This window comes from Gopherus flavomarginatus, chromosome 11 (genome assembly GCF_025201925.1).
Source record: "Gopherus flavomarginatus isolate rGopFla2 chromosome 11, rGopFla2.mat.asm, whole genome shotgun sequence".
Taxonomy (NCBI): domain Eukaryota; kingdom Metazoa; phylum Chordata; order Testudines; family Testudinidae; genus Gopherus; species Gopherus flavomarginatus.
In genome coordinates this window covers 13,012,221-13,031,394 of record NC_066627.1, presented here as the reverse complement: position 1 = coordinate 13,031,394, position 19,174 = coordinate 13,012,221, and the positions used below count along the sequence as shown (strand labels likewise).

The 19,174-nt window shown below is 43.0% G+C and overlaps 1 pseudogene; it reads left to right on the top strand.

Moving 5' to 3' along the window:
- The first annotated feature begins 15,783 nt into the window (after positions 1-15,783).
- LOC127031338 (olfactory receptor 12-like) lies at positions 15,784-16,728 on the top strand (annotated as a pseudogene).
- The last annotated feature ends 2,446 nt before the right edge of the window (positions 16,729-19,174 follow it).

Here is a 19,174-nt window from a genome sequence, read left to right as displayed (position 1 = left end):
TTCCTTTGGAAAAGTGATGAGATAAAGATTAAAGAACAACCAACGGTGCTAGAAAGATTGCAGCAAGCGACAGGTCCAAGTGGATTGATCCTCATTAAAGTCAAGCACAAGGCTCCCATTGGTTTTGATAACACTGGTCAGAACCCTTGGAAAGCTAGTTAAATATATACTGACCCATCCTTGAGAAATTCTGTGTGAATTTTAATCTTTCTGCAGTAAAGTAAGAAATTATTACCTTTCCCATATAATAATGATTCATGAGAGTGGACTTTGGGCTTTGCTCATATAGCGCAAAAATCTGATAATCCCATAACCCACATGGAAACCTTCTCCCATTGAAATCCATGGGACTCCCCTGTGAGTAAAGAGGATTTTATCCCGTCCCTGCATGAGTGTATAACAATGCCGATGTCCAGGCATTACTCAACATGAGTCAGGGTGGTAGAACATCACCCTTGATCCACAGATTCACATATCTTAAAGGCAGAAGAGAGCAAGATGAGCATCTAATATAACCTCCTGCACAATAACTTCTAGCTGAATTAGAGCATATCTCTGCTCAGACCATAGTAATTACTCAAAAGTATATGTCAACAGATGTTGCAGATTACTTCTCATCAACTCCAACATACGCACCCCATCCAAATACCAGCATTAACAATTAACCTGTTAATACAGTCATCAGATCTGTCCTTCTGGGTGATTTCTTTGAATGTCATTGAGTTCCTAGCAAGCAGACTGATTATCCTTCTAAAAGATCTGCTCTAGCTTAAACAGATGTGGGAGTCACTAGGTGGGGTTCTCTGCTGTGTGCTACCCCGGAGTTCAGACTAAATGATCGTAAAGGTCTCTTCTGGCCTTAAAATCTATGAATTGATGGAACAAATCAATTTATTCCTGTAAAATAGGTGTAAAATTTCAAGGCTGCAATACTGGCTTAATGATTATTCTGGACTGGGGTTCAAAGATTAGTTTGGCTCCTGGTATTTGTACTGGCCCCCTGCACGGGGTGATTTTCACTGGTATAGAATTACAAGTCTTAAATTGCTCACTAAAAACTACACTAAAAGACTGTTATGAAGATTGCCTTGATGTAGGATTTTGCAGGAGATCCTGCCTCTGCAAAATCCTACATCAGCACCTGAAAGTGGTGCAGCAGTGACCCTGGCTTCTCTGACAGTGAGGATAGCGGAGTGTATTCTTCAGTAGGTTCAGCCATGCTATTAAAGTGTCAGACTACCAACCCAGGGAAAGGAAACTGTCCTCCTACTTGAGGCTGGGTGCTAGCTAAATTGAGCAAGTAAACGCGCCACTGACATCATAGCCAGTGGGTGGATGAAGAAATGGCTAAAACAACATGAATAAATGGGCCCCAACTCTTTGTGTGCAACTCGATCAGTTCTACAATGGGTGGGGAGTTCAGTTGATGAGAGGCTGTTAAGAATCTCAGGGGCCAGAAAAAGGACTGTCCTCTCAGTAAGCACCTATAACTGCAGGACACTGATGAGAGATGATCTGATCAACCATATAAAGGAGGAGAAGGCAAGGACAGCCTACCACATCCTTGGTCTCCATGAAACATGATGAAGAAAGGAGATAGAAGAGAAGTGGAGAGATGAAAGTACCATCATGTTGGGAAAAGGAGAAAGCACAAGAACCGTTGGAGGAATCAGCTTCATCATCAAGGAATGGTCTTCAAAACTCATCTCCTGTAAGATCAAGTCATCATGCATTGGGGTGCTACACCTCCACCTGAACAAGAACAGCACTCTCAAGATTATTCTGATATATGTTCCCACAAGCACAAGCGAAGATGATGATATGGAAAAATTCTAAGAGGAGCTTGAGGAAACCCTTGCTCAAAAATCCACATATACGATCGTGATGAGAGATTTGAACATCAAAGTTGGAAGAAGGAAAGAAGATGAAAAGTTAATTGAAAGGTACAGCATCGGTGAATAGAATTCATGAGGAGAGTGACTGGCAACTCTGGTGGAGATGAAATAAATGTTCATTGGTAACACCTGGTTTAAGAAGAAGTCCAAGAGGAGGTGAACATGGATCACGCCCAATGCGATGAATTAAAACGAGATTGACTATATTCTAATTGATAAGTGGCACATTCTACAAGACATCTCAGTAGTACCATCATTTAACACCAGTAGTGAGCATAGCTTGCTCAGAGAAAGGCTCAACTTCAATGAAAAGGTGGAGAAGAAAGCGCTACAGATGGCAAATCAGAGACAGCGGCCAAAAATATTTGACAAGGCAATTTTGAAAGCAAAAATTTCCAAGGTAGCCTGGAGTCTAGTAGATAACTGCGATGAGGATTATAAAAACTACACTTATCAATTGAGGCAATGAGAGAAATTAGCTGAGAAAGGAAGACTGAAAAGAGCAAAGAGAAGAATCTCGGAGAAAATGCGGCCCTTGCTAGAGAAGCGAAATGATGGTGCAAACTTGAGTACTCCCTCCTCTGCAAGTTGTTAAGAAAAAGACTAAAGGAGGACTTCAAGAAGTACCAAAATGAAAGGTTTTAAAGATGGTTGAAGATCACAGAAGCCTCAAAAAATGCAAAAGGGAATCGACTCAGTATGGGTCAACAATAATGGTGCTGAAGAACAGAGATGGAAACCAGTAATTGACTGCAGACAGTTTCCATCCCTGCTCTAAGATTTCTACACCACAGTGTTCACGTTTCAGATAAATGTCCTAGTACCAAGACTTCAACATTCCAACGAACATGTACCTCCCAGTCTTTGTCAGCAAAGTTCAATATGCAGTTCACCAAATGAAGGAAGGAAAAGCCTGAGGTAAAGATAGACTTACAATCGAAATGGTACAAGCTGGAGGCCAAGACCTCCGGGAAATCCTTGCTCAGAGGTTTAGCCATTACTTGGAAATGCAAAGGATACCATCTAGCTGGAAGGAGTTCAATACCATTCTGCTGTACAAGAAGATCTAAAGAACTATTGTCCAATATGCCTGCTCTCACATGGCTACAAGCTGTTCACCAGAATAATAATAAACCCACTCTTGCAGAGTCTGGACGAGCAGCCAAGAGAGCAGACAGGCTTTTGAAGGAATTTCAGCACAATGGACCATATTTCCACTATAAACCAGCTACTGGAGTGCTCAAGGGAATACAAATTCCCTTTATGTATTGTCTTCATTGACTATGAAAAAGCATTTGACAGCACAGAGATCAATGAAGTGTTGAAAGCTCTTGCAGAGCAGGGCATCGACACAAACTATATCAAAGGAAGCAAATTGTGACTGCACTACAGATATAAATTTATTTGATACCCCACTTTGTATCTCAGTTAAGAAAGGTGTGAAACAAGGAGACCTGGTTTCACTGAAACTCTCCACAGCCTCCCTCGAAATGGTAGTGAGGCAGGTGAATTGAATGGAGACATCAATGGAGAGCAGATAAACCATCTCAGATTTGTGGACGATATTGCGTGGATCGCAGAAAATACTATCAAACTACAGGAAATGCTGCAAGAACTCAACACAAAATGCAGCCAAGTCAGACTGAAAATTAACTGCTCCAAAATGAAATTTATGTGGTCAGATACCTTGCCAAAAATCCAAATAACAATCAATGGAGAACAAATAGAAGTTGAGCAATACGTCCATTTGTGCCAAGAAATTAACATGCACTATGATCAGGAAGTGAACTCTCACGAAGAAAGAAAGCAGGCTGTTGCACTTTCAATTCTATCAGGGGTGTCCTCCAAGGAAAAATCAACAAGGCAACATGCTCCAGCCTCTTCAGTACTGCCAGCAATATTGTACGGCAGCAAAATATGGTCACTGACGAAGATAACAGAGCAGCAACTGTCTGTCATGTAGAGGGTGATGGAAAGAAGAATTCTAGGAATTTCAGTCCGCAACTGAGTCCCCAATGAAGTGATCAGATAGCAGAGTGGAGTGCAAGACCTCACTGAGAGCAGGCATAGTAAAATGTGATTGTCCGAGCATATAGCGAATCTCACTGACAATTGATAGACTGCAGCTGTCGCTGAGTGGTACCCCCGGGAACTGAAACGACCACTCAGCTGACCTCCAAAGAAATGGGAAGATTTTATCATGAAAAGACATGACTGCACATGGAGAAGGAAGGCCAGGATATGAGAAGAATGGAAGATAAGTTGTGATTGGCGCAATATGTATGAGGGCTGAAGAACTGATTGATTGAGGTGATGAAGATCGCAAGTCAAGCACTCAGAAGTTAGGAAACACTAGAATTAAAGTTGCCCATGCAACCTTAATTCAGCCCTCTTGTATGTATGCATTATTAGACACTTTTAATTACACAATCACATACTATTTTTTCCACCAGACTCCTATCTCATTCAGTGCACAAGTGGAACAGTGCTCTGGGGAATGAATCACAGCTGTGTACTGAAGGAAGCTCTAGTGTGTAGGATCCCTGCCTCGTTTATTGCAGAAGGTGGAAGGTATTTAGCAATTGAGGCTGGAGACTGCAGCAAGAGAAAGGATGGTCTAAGACAGGAACAGCAGTTAAACTACATTCTACCCCAGCAAATCATGACTGTTCTCATCAGAACATTACTCAGGGTCAGGATGATGCAGGTCCAGGTCCGAGGAGATGGTGGGGGTGGCAGCCATGATGGTAACATTTCACAGGTGTTCACTAACTGTGTGTTCCTCATGTTCTGGGAGCCTTACCTGAGACCCTGGGATTTAATACGAAGAAGTGCTGAGCAATCACAGCTGCAACTGAAGTCAATGGGTCCTGGGCTCAGCACTTTGAAAAATCGGGTCCTAGGCATCTGAGATTGGGCAGCCAAAATTTTGACTGAATGTCTCTGTGCATCAGTTCCCCATCTGTAAAATAGGGAATATAATACCTGTTAAAATAAACGGGCTGCCACACATACCCTAATTGTGAGCTCAGCTGTAAAAATCCAGCAGAAGTTCATAAGATATCACAATAACCTCTAGCAACATACGTGGATAGGAAAAGGTGCAAAAAAAGACAGAATTAGTCCAAACGAAAAGACCTGATGACATAATTCATGGACTGTGTTGAAATCAGGCCTGGTAAACAGGAATATTGTGAGACTGAATATGAAGGAGCCAAAATTGGATTGTTGGTAATTAGGACTAACTGGTGGACAAAATAAGGAGGGGATGGACTGCTGCACTCATCACTCCTTTCTGGGACCCTTAAAGAAAGAGACTTTGGGGAGAAACATTGGCTATTGGAGTGAGCTTCACTATCATGGCTGCCAATCCCACCATCTCCTGGGACCTGGGCCTGCATCATCCTAACCCTGAGTAATGTTCTGATGAGACCGGGCAAGAGAAAGGTATCCAGATGACATCACCACTTCTACCACAACTGGCTGAATCCCAACCACCACCTAGAGTTTGTCTCTCTCTCTTCTCCCCTCGGCCCTGTGTATCCTTTTCCTTCCCCACCTTATTCCCCCATCCCTCCTTTTGCCTTCTGTTTAGTAAGAATCTGATTTAGCTGCCCCAGACTACATGTTCTCCATCACTGCTGTAAGCCTGTGACCAGAAAAGCAACTAAAATCAATGTCCTAAACAGCCCAATGCTGGCACGAACTTGTCAGGTCTCGGAGTGGCCGATAAGATCATGTGCTGTGCCTGTGTTTTTCCAGCGGTGAGGTTGAAAATGAGAGTCAACACCAGAAACAGAAGCTCCATTTTCTATCTTTGCTGTTCTTTCCCCTCCTCAGCTCCAGCCCACCTCAAGTAACTTCCTCTCCTCTCCCACCTAAGGGATAGTTACTATCATATAAAGACTGTCATACAAGAGTTTTTCCTTTTAAAGACTCTCCAGCTAAAGGGAAGGGAACAAGGGATGTTGTTCAAAGGAAAACTTCACTTAGTACCCTACATTTCAAATGCTTTAACTATTTTTCTTTTCCTCACCTATATCTTTAATTCAGGGTTAAAAGGATGTTTAAGGATGGGTTTGCCATGGCTCTAAGCAGGTTGAGGTCTCTTTATACCAAACCTCAAATCTTGTTTAAAGGTGTTTAATATTGGACAGTGGCTGTGTTATGTTAACACATTTGGCCCCTATATTCCATCTAAGTTAACACAACATCCCCCCTGGTTTCAGGTGCTATGAAAACAAATTCATGAATGTTTGTGAAACACTCAGACAGTACAGGGATGGGTACCGGAGAAAAGCCTATGAAGAAATTAAGATATTATTTCTTCAGAGCGAGGTTTGACTAGTGTGCAGTGAATGAGGCCAGGAGTGCAAACTGAACAATATGCATAAAACAACTTATTGACTATTTGGTCATTAAGGTACTAAAACAAGGTTGTTGTCATCTATGTAGAGCAGGTCTACAGGGGCATGGGACGCTTTCCCAGTGAGTTTTAAAGCTATTTGCTGATAACAGAGGAACAATGAGACCCGAGAATCTTGGGTTCCAGGTGCTGGAGGGGAGAGTGTTCTACAGGCCACAGACTTTTCTGCTTATATCCCTGAAGCCTGAGCTCTCCTGCCCCATCTCCTCTAGCCTGTCCTTGTGACATGTTTTCCTCGTCTGCCCCCACGACTCTTTGTCCTAGTCCCAGCCCCCTCACTTTACCAGTCTCAGTTTCATGTCTTCCGACTTCTCATCCCAGTCTCCATGCCCAGCAATCCTAGTCTGACACCTCCAGATTCCCAGTCCTGGTCCCAGTCTTCCCTATCATTCCCAGTCCCAGTCCGCTTGCCCAGCCAGTCCCACTCCTCCAGCTTTTTACCTGATCCATTTCTCACTTCCACTCTGGCGTCCATACCCCACCACCACGACTTTCCCCTTTCCTACTGGTTCCCAGTCCAATCTACTTTCCAAAGCTCCTCATCCAATCTCCGTGTCTCCTTCCAACAGCTCTTTCTCCTGCCCACTTTCCACAGTCAGTTAGTGTACCTGTAACAACAGATCCAGGGCATTAGGAGTATGCTTCATCGACTATAAACCTGGCCGAGCGCCTTCACCACTGAATTGAGTCTGTGGTCTTTATGGGTAGTACTGTCGAGGCTGGCTGAAACAACTATCTCAGCAGGGCTGGGCTAGTGCAAGGAGAGAACACACGTACATGCCAATTGACACCACCGACCTCTGAACAATGAGCATTGGCTTCGTAGACGAGTATTTCTGCTTGCTTCCAGTACCTCCGGGACTTCCTCCCTAGTTGGCTCATTAGGTTCAGAACTTCAAGTGGGAAAACAACCTCCTGTCAGCAAGATGTTTTCTAGTATTTTGTTTTGGGATTACAATAATCCCCAAGATTGAAATATTGGGATCTCATACACTGAGTATGTTTTTCATCTTTCCATAAAGACCCTGGGTACTTTCCTCAAATTAACACACGTAATGAAACCATGCACGTTCCCTGTTCTTCAACCCTTATTGTCCCTGAGTAGAGCTTACTGATCATGGAATGATAGAATCAGAGAATACTGGGGAGGGAAGAAACCTCAGTAGGTCATCTGCTCCAACCTCCTGCTCAAAGCAGGACCAACACCAACTAAATCATCCCAGCCAGGGCTTAAAATCTCTAAGGAAGGAGATTGCATCACCACCCTATGTAATCCATTCCAGTGCTTCACCACTTTCCTAGTGAAATAGTTGTGATGGGCTGGATCACAGAAACTCCCTTGGGAACTGCCAACTGATATGTCAAGACTACTTCTGCCCCTGCTTTCCCTGCCAACTTGGGACTCCAGCACCTTGTCTTGTTGAGCCAGACACACCCATCTGCTCCAACACAGACTCAGGGTTTGAACCACGTGCCCCATAGCTGAAGACTTAACTGAAAGTGGCTTACAGCATTGCTCCTGTCTTTAACACTCAGATGCCCAACTCCCAGTGGGGTCCAAATCTCAAATAAATCTGGTTTACCCTGTATAAAGCTTTTGCAGAGTAAACTCATAAATTGTTCACCCTCTATAATACTGATTGAGAGATATGCACAGCTGTTTCCCCTTTCCCCAGGTATTAATGCACACTCTGAGTTGATTAATAAGTAAAAAGTGATACTTATGTCCCTTCTGCTACGGACAGTCCCAGACCCTCCAGACTTGTCCCTGAGGGTTCGTAGCAGGCGCTGCTCCAGCACGGGGAGTTCCTGGGCACCCACAAGGTCTAGGTCCGTAGGTGAGACTGTTCATCTAAAGCAATTCTGATAGCCATTTTTTATCATCATCTCTTTCTCAGGGGGCGTATACATCCACAAGCAGGATCTGGCAGGAAACACTACTGCTTTCTCTTCCCACACTTTACACTTTCAGGCCCTCCTTTTCTCTTCACTTGTTTATCCACTCGAGTGTCTGCAAGCTAGCCTGGCTGGTCCAAGCCAGTTCACTACAAGCTCCTACTAAACCATTCTGTAACAATAGGGCAAGCCCCAACAACATGCCCTGACTAAATCTAACACATTGTAATACTTAATTCATGGGAATCTACTACATTAGTATAAATATCTTTCTATCCAATACTGCTACAACTGCACTAACAGTCATATTTCTAAAAGTATGTTGTTGTGTAATAGGATTTCACAAGCAATTACATGCCTTATTCCCATTGTTTTCAGTGGATGTTAGGTGTCTAGTTGTTTTTGAAAACTTCACTAGGTTGGTAAATACCTTTAAAAATGTGTCCCTAAGGAATTGTGCTACTTTAAATATACTGAATTCAAAAATTACATTAACGGATGCATCCACGCATCCACGAATATATACATTATAGTCATGATTGCATCATATCCATGGGTCATAGTCATCCTCTGATCAATCAATAAACCTAGGTCTTTCCCTATCAGTTGCTTCCAACTGATATGTCTGCAGTTTATAGGAAAATTTCTTCTTGTTCTTTCATCCCCATTTCTATTACTCTAGTTTTCAAGGTCATCAAATCTTTTTGTATGATATTCTGGTCCTCCTCTGTATGGGCAATACCTCCCAACTTTGTGTCATCCATAAATTTTATTAGCACACTTCCACTTTTTGTGCCAAGATCATAATGAATGTTGTAAATAAGATTGGCCCCATGACTGATCCCTGAAGAACTCCACTAGTAACCTCCCTCCAGCCTGACAGTTCACCTTTCAGTATGATGCATTGTAGTCTCCCTTTTAACCAGTTTCTTACACACCTTTCAATTCTCATATTAATCACCATCTTCTGCAATGGGACCCTGTGGGACTCCACTAGACATGTCCTCCTAATTTAACAACTGCTCTTTAAGTACAGTCTTTCAACCAGCTGTGCACCCACTGTAACACTAGGCACCCCTGTATTCACATCCTACACACTACACACTACTGCAATAATACTTGTACCTTGTGAGGTATCATTAAAAACTGATAACGCTGGTCAATAATAATTGATTAATATTGTGTTCCAGTATCTTTCCAGGTATGAAAGTTGGTGTGTAATTCACCACATCTTTGCTCCCCTTTTCAAAGATGGGTACCATGTTTGCCTTTCCCCAGTCCAATAAATAAATCATATATGTTAATTCTCAGACTGCTGGAGTATGGAATAATTGAGGCTAAAATCCCAATTCTGCCACCTTTCTATAACTCAGCGGAATTACACGTGGATGGATAGATTCTGTAATTGTCCAATTTGGCTGAGTAGATGGGCTTTGTATTACAACTACAAGGAAAATTTGGTTAAATTGGCTGCCAGACTAGAAAAGATGCCTTCCAAAAGAACAGCTCCATTTGTATTAGCATTTTGTTTAACTTGGATTACAAGGGCCTAATCTGTTTACAGTGAAGTCAAGGCATCTTTGGCAATAAAATTAATCTATCTCAGATGAGATTTTCAATATAACTTTAGTGAATTAAGGACCCAAATGTTACAAAAAGTCAATGGGAGTTGGGTGGATCATTTTAAAATTACTGACAAAATACATTTCTATCTCTCGACATGGTATCATTTGAGCACTTGCAATATATTAATGAATTTCTCTTCCCAACAACCTCTGAACTCAGGAAATAATATTGTCTTCTTTTTCAGGAAGCGGAACTGAGAGGCAGAAATATCAAAAGTGAGAGTTTTCACAAGAGGTTAAGGCATAGGCCTCAGATTTTTATGGATATTTAAGATCAATTTAGGGTAGTTAGAAATTCAGGATTACCAGTATTGTTTCAGAATGGTGCTTTCTTGACTTGGAATAGATGAATCTAGGAGGCTACTGGGATTTTCAAAAGCATCTAGGAGATTTTGGTGCTTAGGTGCTTTTGATAATTGCACTAGGGACAGAAACATCTTTAAAAATCTGGCCTGGGGTGATCAAATTCTATGGAAATTAAATGGAAGACGACTGCCCAATTCTCTTTGGCTGCTTTGGAAGTCGCAGCCCAAGTGACTGGGCCAAGGCCTCACTGGGTGTCTGGAAAATGAGCATTGATCTGCTAACTCTCAGACCTGGGGTCATTTCTCGTTATCAGTCCTCCCTCTTTTCATCAAGCCCTTCATTGCGTCGTCTTCATTTGATTCTCCTTATCTCATCCCTTTTCCCAAGGATTTAACAGCCATGGCACCAGTGAGAGAGGGGAACAACACAGCGGTCAGAGAATTGATCCTGATGGGATTTGGAAATGGTCCAAGGTGACAGATGGTCCCCTTTTTGGTGTTTCTGGTGATTTACATGGTAACCATGCTGGTAAACACCATCTTGGTCCTCATCATCAGAGCCAAAGCCTCCACACCCCCATGTACTCTTCCTCATGAATCTGTCCCTCATAAATCTCTGCTACTCCTCCACCATTGCCCCAAAGCCATGTTGAGCTTCCTATCAAAAAGCAAAGCCATTTCCTTTAATTCTTCTTCTCCAGTGTCTTCATCACCACTGAAGGGTTCCTCGTGGCAGCAATGGCGTATTATCAATACACTGCCATCGGCAACACACTCCTGTATCCCATCACCATGTCCAAGTGGTCGACTCAGTGAGCTCAATCTATTTAGTTTAACATAACGAGTAAATTAAGGGATGACTTGATTGCAGTCTATAAGAACCCACATGTGGAACAAATATTTAATAATGGGTTCTCCACTCTAGCAGAGAAAAGTATAATGTGTTTCAATGGCTGGAAGTTAAAGTTAGGCAAATTCAGAAAGGAAATAAGGCATTACATTTTTAATTGCTGACTGTAATTAACTATTGGAACAACTTAACCGAGTTCATGGTAGATTCTCTACTACTGATAATTTTAAATCAAGGCTGGATGTTTTTGTAAAAGATCTGCCTTAGACATTATTTTGAGGAAGTTCACTGGTGTGTGTTACAGAGGAGGTCAGAGTTAATGATTATCACAATGGTCCCGTCTGGCCTTGGAATCTAAGACATAAGGTGCCTGATTCTGATCTTGTGGCTTGACCTAAAGCCCACTGAAGTCAAAGGGATACTTTCTATTGTTTCCAAAGGGCATCAGATCAGGTTGACTCTTCCACTGGTGTAAATGCAGAGTAAATCCAGAGAGAGAAAATTTTCTCTGCTAAGTACACTCTTTCTATGATTTCATCATTTGGATTTGTTGTTTTCCCACCGGTCTGATTATACACACAAGAGTCTGGTGCCTCCTCTATAGATATTAACAGAAGTCAAACACATCAGCCATGCTTCATGTCAAGGGTTGGACATCTATATTGGACAAGTCTTTGATTCTTTTGTCATTGTGGCCCTGCCTCTCAAATGCTGGGTGGAACCACTTCTTAGCAACATGCCTCAGGTGGCTCATGAGCAGGATTCATCATCGAATTAGGTCTGCTGTTTGGATCATTAGCTTCCCTGGCTTGGGCTGTGTACTGATGGGGAGTGCAAAGTGAACGCTGATCCATGCCCCTCAGTGTAACCACTAAAAGATATGCTCTCAATCAGAGGAGACAGAGCAAACCTTGCTTTGTGCTGATGTTGAGTTAGTTTAGTCGAGATCTCGAGTTTATGTATGAAGTAGATGGAGCCATGAAGCCTACAACACAACAAAATCCTCTCTGCTGAATGTTCAGTGTGGTGTCTTCAAACTCTGCTTATGAGATTTGCCTTAATAATGCGATTAACAAGCATTGATAGTCTGGTGAATTTACCTGGACTCCAAACTATAGCATAAGGTATTTAAAGGCATATTTTCTTCTTGATTTCTTGCCTACTCTTTCTTATTCTTGTCTGTATGCTCTCAAATAGAATAGATTCTAGATCAACACTCCAACAGAGTTCCTTAGCACAAGGTCTGAATTATATCTTATTTTAGGCTAGCATGAAAAAACCCTTTTCTCCATATCTTCATTTAAATATTACCAGGCATAGTACTGAAGTCAATTGAAGAACTCACCAGAGTAAGCACCATGTCTGAAGGAAAATGCTTGAAGAAAAGAGGAGACAATGGCTAAATGTTTAGCAAACAACTAGTTCCTCCCTTCCACCCCACAAAATAACTTAGAATATAAGAATGGCCATACTGGGTCAGACCAAAGACCCATCTACTCCAGTATCCCATCTTCTGACAGTGGCCAATGCCCGGTGCCCCACAGGGGCAGAATAGGTAATCATCGAGTGACCCATCCCCTGTCACCCATTCCCAGCTTCTGGCAAACAGAGGTTCGGGACAGCATTCCTGCCCATCCTGGCTAATAGCCTTTGCTGGATCTATGCTCCATGAACTTATCTAGTTCTTTTTTGAATCCTATTATAGTCTTGGCCTTCACAATATCCTCTGGCAAAGAATTCCACAGACTGACTGTGCGTTGTGTGAAAAAATACTTCCTTTAATTTATTTTAAACCTGCTGCCTATTAATTTCATTTGGTGACCCCTAATTCTTGTGTACAAGAAGGAGCAAATAACTCTTCTTTATTTATTTTCTCTAACTTTCCTAATTTCCTCTGGAAAGAAAGAAAGAAAGAAAGAAAGAAAGAAAGAAAGAAAGAAAGAAAGAAAGAAAAAGAAAGAGCCTACCCCTGGAAACTCATAAAGAACATGAGGACAATCATTGATAGGAATACGCTTATTGATTTCAGTGAGACTGCTGTCAGAAAATCATAGAAATGTAGGGGAGGAATGGATCTTGAGAGGTCATCTACTCCAGCCCCCCATAGTCATGCAGGATTAAGTATGCCTAGACCATCCCTGAGAGTTGTTTCTGGCAAGTTATTCACAGGCATAAATGTTTGTTTGCAGTATCGAGACCTTAATAGGAACATTTCAACCAGCAATCTAATCCAGAGATAGATAGATACTTGTTTAAAAAGTTTCAGGTGCTGCATATACCCGTACCATCTGTTGGGAATTTGTGATTTGTTTTAAAATGCTTTTCTGCCCCCTGCTGCGGAGTCAAGCAGTAACACAGATGGCAAGGAAAACTGACTGGAGAAGAGTGGAAACACGTATTTCTGCTGTGTAAAATATGCAGTCTTCTCTCTCTGGATAACACTGAATAATATTTGCTCTCTAACTTCTTTTACTAAAAGTGATCTTAGGTGAGAATTGTGAGAATAGCAGACAAAAGAAATTTCAGAGAGAAGTTTGATGTTTAAGATGTTGCAGTCCCTGGAAGAATGATATCTTAAAAAAGCTGTATGAAATCTTCCACCCAGAAAATCTATCTACCTATTTCCATTCACACCCCTCTATCTATTTATGTCTGTTGGTTCCCATACGCACCCATAATCTATCTAATCTATCTATCTATCTATCTATCTATCTGTAAATCCTGAGGCCTGAAGCATTAGGAAGATGGGAGCTTGTGGACAAAATGGGGGAAGAATAGTCCAAAGCAGCTTAAGATGTGTGGATATTCAAGCACTCCATTGCTAAGGGACTTCTCTGCCACGATCTATGGTAGGGCAAGGGTAATTGACTGAATGGCTGTGCTCTGCGGTTTCATTTCCATTTTAGTTATATGACACTTTGGAACATTTAGTTAAAGTGCAGTTACGTTTTGGGGGTGTGGGGGTGTAAATTGCAATTGAACGTATTGGGCCATTCACGGACAAGCCATGGATGTTGAATGTACCTCACGAAGGTTCCCGTCAATACAGTGGGAATAAGGGGCTTGGGCAGAGAAACAAGAGGGAGGAAAAGAGGGAAAAGGTGGCTGCTTGCTGCTGGGAGAGCCTCTTGGGGGTCAGGGCTCTCTCAGGAGCCCTAAATACCAATGATCTCTCCCCACGAGCTGAGCTGAGACAGCTGGACGGTGCAGAACAGCAGCAGTCGCAGAAGGTTGGTGGAGACCTGTGAAACAGAGCAACTGCTTGTCCGAGGCAATGGATGGCTCAGAGGCCATGGACAGCAGTGGTGCTACAGCCCCAGCATCTTTGAGGGGACACAGGGCAACAAAGCTAAGCAGCTTGGACTGAAGCCATGGAGAAAACAGCATCCAGCTCAAGGGACACTAGTGCAGGTCTCCCTTCACAGCAAGAAAAACGGAAGTCACTTCAGGTAGGTTAGGTAGTACAGCAGCCCATGGAGCACTGGCCAGCTAGAATCCTTGGACTTCTCCAACCCAGGGCAACTAATGGTGATGGGCCAGCTGAGGAAGAGGGAATTGGCCAGAACTCATCAGCCACTTGCACCAGCTGTAGGTTGGACTGAGGTTACTTGTAAGATACCCTGGGGAAATCTCACATAATAGGACTTCTTAATGTATTAATAGCTGGTTTTCTCAAATTCATTCACATCTCCCTCCCATCTACACACCCCAAATAAAGTTTGTTTGGTTGTATCGCCTGGACTCAGTGTTTTCCAGTGGGGAAGAATTGCCCTTCAAGTGTTCCCATGGTGATGTATGTATTTTCCCAGGTTTCTGGGTCAAAGCTGGAGCCAGTGCATGTGAAGTCTTTAAGAAAACCCATAGACAAATTGAGCCTGATCCTTTTGGCTCCTGACACACTTGGCAGAGAGGGTCACATGGCAAATGGTTTAATTGGTTTTGCTTGGCAGGTTTAAGTCAAAATATGGAACATTTCAAAATCAAAAAATGTATATTTAAAAAAAATGTGTTGTGGGTTGTTAAGCTGTTATTTTCCAGCCAGCTCTGCCCCACACACAAACATTAGAAAATTAGGAAATACTTCGTAAAGGGTCCAGCCACATCTTGAGAGAATTATCTGGACATCTCTAGTTTGTTGACCTAGATTCCAGTGACCAGAGCCCAACTACCATCTCTCTGATGGAGGAGATTCACATCGAGGGTGATGAACCATGACTACATGTACTTACAAGGTTATTTATGGAACATTCTTACTCAGATTTTGCTCTGTCAGTACTCAAGCAAAACTCCCACTGAGTGTCCGAGAGGAAGGATATTACGTACAGATGTTAAAGTGTCAACTAGAACCACTGCAGTCTCTCAAGAGCAGAAATGTTGATTACATAAATCATATCTATCTGTCTATCTATCTATACACAGTGATTTGCAGATGGAAAGGAATAGACTCATCTGTGTAAAAAAGCCTATTTTTACAATCGTTTTTATGAATGAGTGGTATTGCGCATGGGGGATTTTGCCCATGTCTTCATCAGCCAAGAAGAGTCTTCAACCAGGGGAAGGTTGATTCGTTTGCGATTCAAAGTAAAATCTTCAAAAAAAAAACAAAGAAAAAGAAAAAATCCTGAGGTCAAATTTTTAAAGGTATTTAGGCACCTAGTGGGATTTTCCAAAGCATCTAGGTGACTAACCTCCATTGATTTCAACAGATATTAGGAGAAACTTCAACATATCTTTTATATTTGACTCTTTTTTAACTTTTATCTTGTTCTATTTTTCTAAAGCTACTGAGCCAGTAAGAGCAGGGAGCCACACAGCAGAGACAGAATTCATCCTGTTGGGGTTTGGAAGAGGTCTGTGGATGGAGATGTTCCCCTTTGTGATGTTCCTGGTGATTTACATAATAACCATGCTGGGAAACACCATCCTGGTCCTCATCATTGGAACTGATTCTCAGCTTCACACCCCCATGTACTTTTTCCTCATGAACTTGTCACTCTGAGATCTTGGCAACTCCTCATCCATTGCCCCCAGAGCGATGGTGAGCTTCCTATCAGGGAGCAAAGCCATTTCCTACAATGGATGTGCCACCCAATTCTTCTTTGTCACTTTTTTCCTCACCACCGAAGGGTTCCTCCTGGCAGCCATGGTGTACGATCGATACTCCACCATCCGCAACCCGCTCCGGTATCCCATCACCATGTCCAAGTGGGTTTGTATTTGGCTGGTGGTGGGATCATATATCTGTGGCTGTGTGAACTCCATGGTGCAAACAGGCTTCACTTTTACGCTACTCTTTTGTGGGTCTAATGAGATGGATCATTTCTTCTGCGATGGCCCTCCCCTGATTAGTCTCTCCTGCAGTGACACGTTCGTCAATAACTTTGTGATGTTTACCGTATGCGGTCTCATTATAGTGAGCACTGCACTGATTACGCTTGTCTCCTATGTCTATATCATCTCCACCATCCTCAGGATTCATTCTGCTGAGGGCAGACACAGAGCCTTCTCCACCTGCACCTCCCACCTGGTGGTTGTGGCTTTATTTTATGTGTCCACTGCTTTGATGTATGCCCAGCTCACTAGGGTAGCTTTTCTGTACCCAAGGAAAGTGGTGTCCATCTTTTATATCCTATTTGCTCCCATGTTGAATCCTTTCATCTACAGCCTCAGGAACAAGGATGTGAAAAATGCTTTGAGAAGGACTATGAGCAAGAAATGTTTCAAAAAATGAACATTGTCTTTGAACATACAGATGAAACCAATTGGATCAAACTATTTCACAATACAACAACAAATTTTGAGCAAATGTTAATTTTTTATTGGGATTAGTTTGGGAGCAAGTATAAAAAAATCTTTGGGATCCACAGTATCTATTTATTTCTCTTTCTGCTTCCCTCTCCACTTATCTGACTAGATGACCTGTGGAACTCATTGCTACTGGATATTATTTATATTCATATCATTTCAATATATTTTCAGAATTTTAAAATGGCTTTGATATGTATAGGGCTTCATGCTTTGGGATATTAGTCAGCTACTGCCTGTCTGAGTTAGGAATACATTTTCTCCATGATTTATCATTCAATTCACCTGTCTTTGAAACAGCTGATACTGGCCATCATAGGAGACAGGATTCTTCTGCATAGCAATTCCTTTGTTTCTATAATGTTCCAGTACACTGAACATACAATATATTCAAGACAATAAAGTATCTCTCTATATATTTACATGTTTACATATACATATAACAGGAATGACCTCCATCCAAATTGTTAGGTAATATAAATTTCCTTAGCTAATCTGATCTCTGTGTATCTACACCAGCTCAAGATCTGGCTCTTTAGTGATCACTGATGCCTAGGTAGAGTAGCTGTTTGGTGATGATGACCAATGTGTGAACTGGCAAGGAAACTGATAGATCCCATGCTAACCTTGATCATCTATGTATAGTACTCCTATGTCATGTCATGGAATCATAGAATATCAGGGTTCGGAGGGACCTCAGGAGATCATCTAGTTCAACTCCCTGCTCAAAGCAGGACCAGTTCCCAACTAAATCATCCCAGCCAGGGCTTTGTCAAGCCTGACCTTAAAAACCTCTAAGGAAGAAGATTCTAGGTAACCCATTCCAGTGCTTCACCACCCTCCTAGTGACAAAGTTTTTCCTAATATCCAACCTAAACCTCCCTCTCCCTGTAGCATGGCATACCCCGAACCCGACCCCGATCCCGATCCCGACCCCAACCCCAACCCCTGCCCCTGCCCCTGCCCCTGCCCCTGCCTTGAAGGGTTAAATAACAGCCCTGGGAAGGGGCTGTGGCTGGAAAAAGCAGCTGTTAGGCTAAGCTGATTGGGGAAGTGGCTGTAGCTGGGGCCACGCCCCAAGCTGAGCAACAGGGCCTTGTAGGAAAGGCATAGAAGCCAGGGGTGAGAGGAGTCTTCCTCTGCTTGTGGAGGGAGAAGGGCCTGGCTGCAGGGAGCTAGACACAGAGTACTAAAGTGAAGCAAGGCTGAGGAGCCAGGGAGCTCCAGCCTGGAAAGCCCCAGGCTGTGGCCTAGCATTGGGCTGAAAGGTACTGGGGATTGCAGAGGGCAGCCCAAGAATAGACCAAGGAGCAGGTCCAAACCCAACTTTGACAGTGATGAGTAGGCTGATACTGCAGTCTGCCCAGGGTGTGGGACTAGACAATGACTGGCAGTAGCCTGATACTGAGACAAGTTGGGGATAGTAAGTGGGGGTTCCCCTGGGGAGGAGAGACCCTAAGACTGAGAGGTTAGTGCCTGAGGTGCTGCCCAGGGTCCAGGGAAGGACATGGGAGCCAGAGGACAGGTAGATCATTGCCTGTAGAGGGTGCTCCGGAGCTGCAATGAGCTAATTCCTGGAAGTAACTGGCAGGAGGTGCCACAGGGGTGAGTCTGCTTGTTTACACTCCCTCACTGCAACTTCAGACCGTTACTCCTTGTTCTGTCATCAGGTACCACTGAGAACAGCCTAGATCCATCTTCTTTGGAATCCTCTTTCAGGTAGTTGAAAGCAGCTATCAAATCCCCCCTCATTCTTCTCTTCCGCAGACTAAACAATCCCAGGTCCCTCCGCCTATCCTTGTAGGTCATGTGCTCCATCCCATTAATAATTTTTGTTGCCCTCTGCTGGACTCTTTCCAACTTTTCCACATCTTTCTTGTAGATTGGGCCCCAAAACTGGACACAGTACTCCAGATGAGGCCTCACCAATGTTGAATAGAGGGGAATGATCATGTCCCTCAATCTGATGACAATGCCCCTACTTACACAGTCCAAAATGCTGTTAGCCTTCTTGGCAACAAGGGCACACTGTTGACTCATATCCAGCTTCTCGTCTACTGTAACCCCTAGGTCCTTTTCTGCAGAACTGCTTCCTAGACATTCGGCCCCTAGTCTGTAACAGTGAATGGGATTCTTCCGTCCTAAGTGCAGGACTCTGCGCTTGTCCTTGTTGAACCTCATCAGGTTTCTTTTGGCCCAATCCTCTAATTTGTCTGGGTCCCCTGTATCCTGTCCCTACCCTACCACTCCTCCCAGTTTAGTGTCATCTGCAAACTTGCTGAGGGTGCAGTCCATGCCATCCCCTAGATCATTAATGAAGATATTGAACAAAACCGGTCCCAGGACCGACTCTTGGGGCACTACGCTTGAAA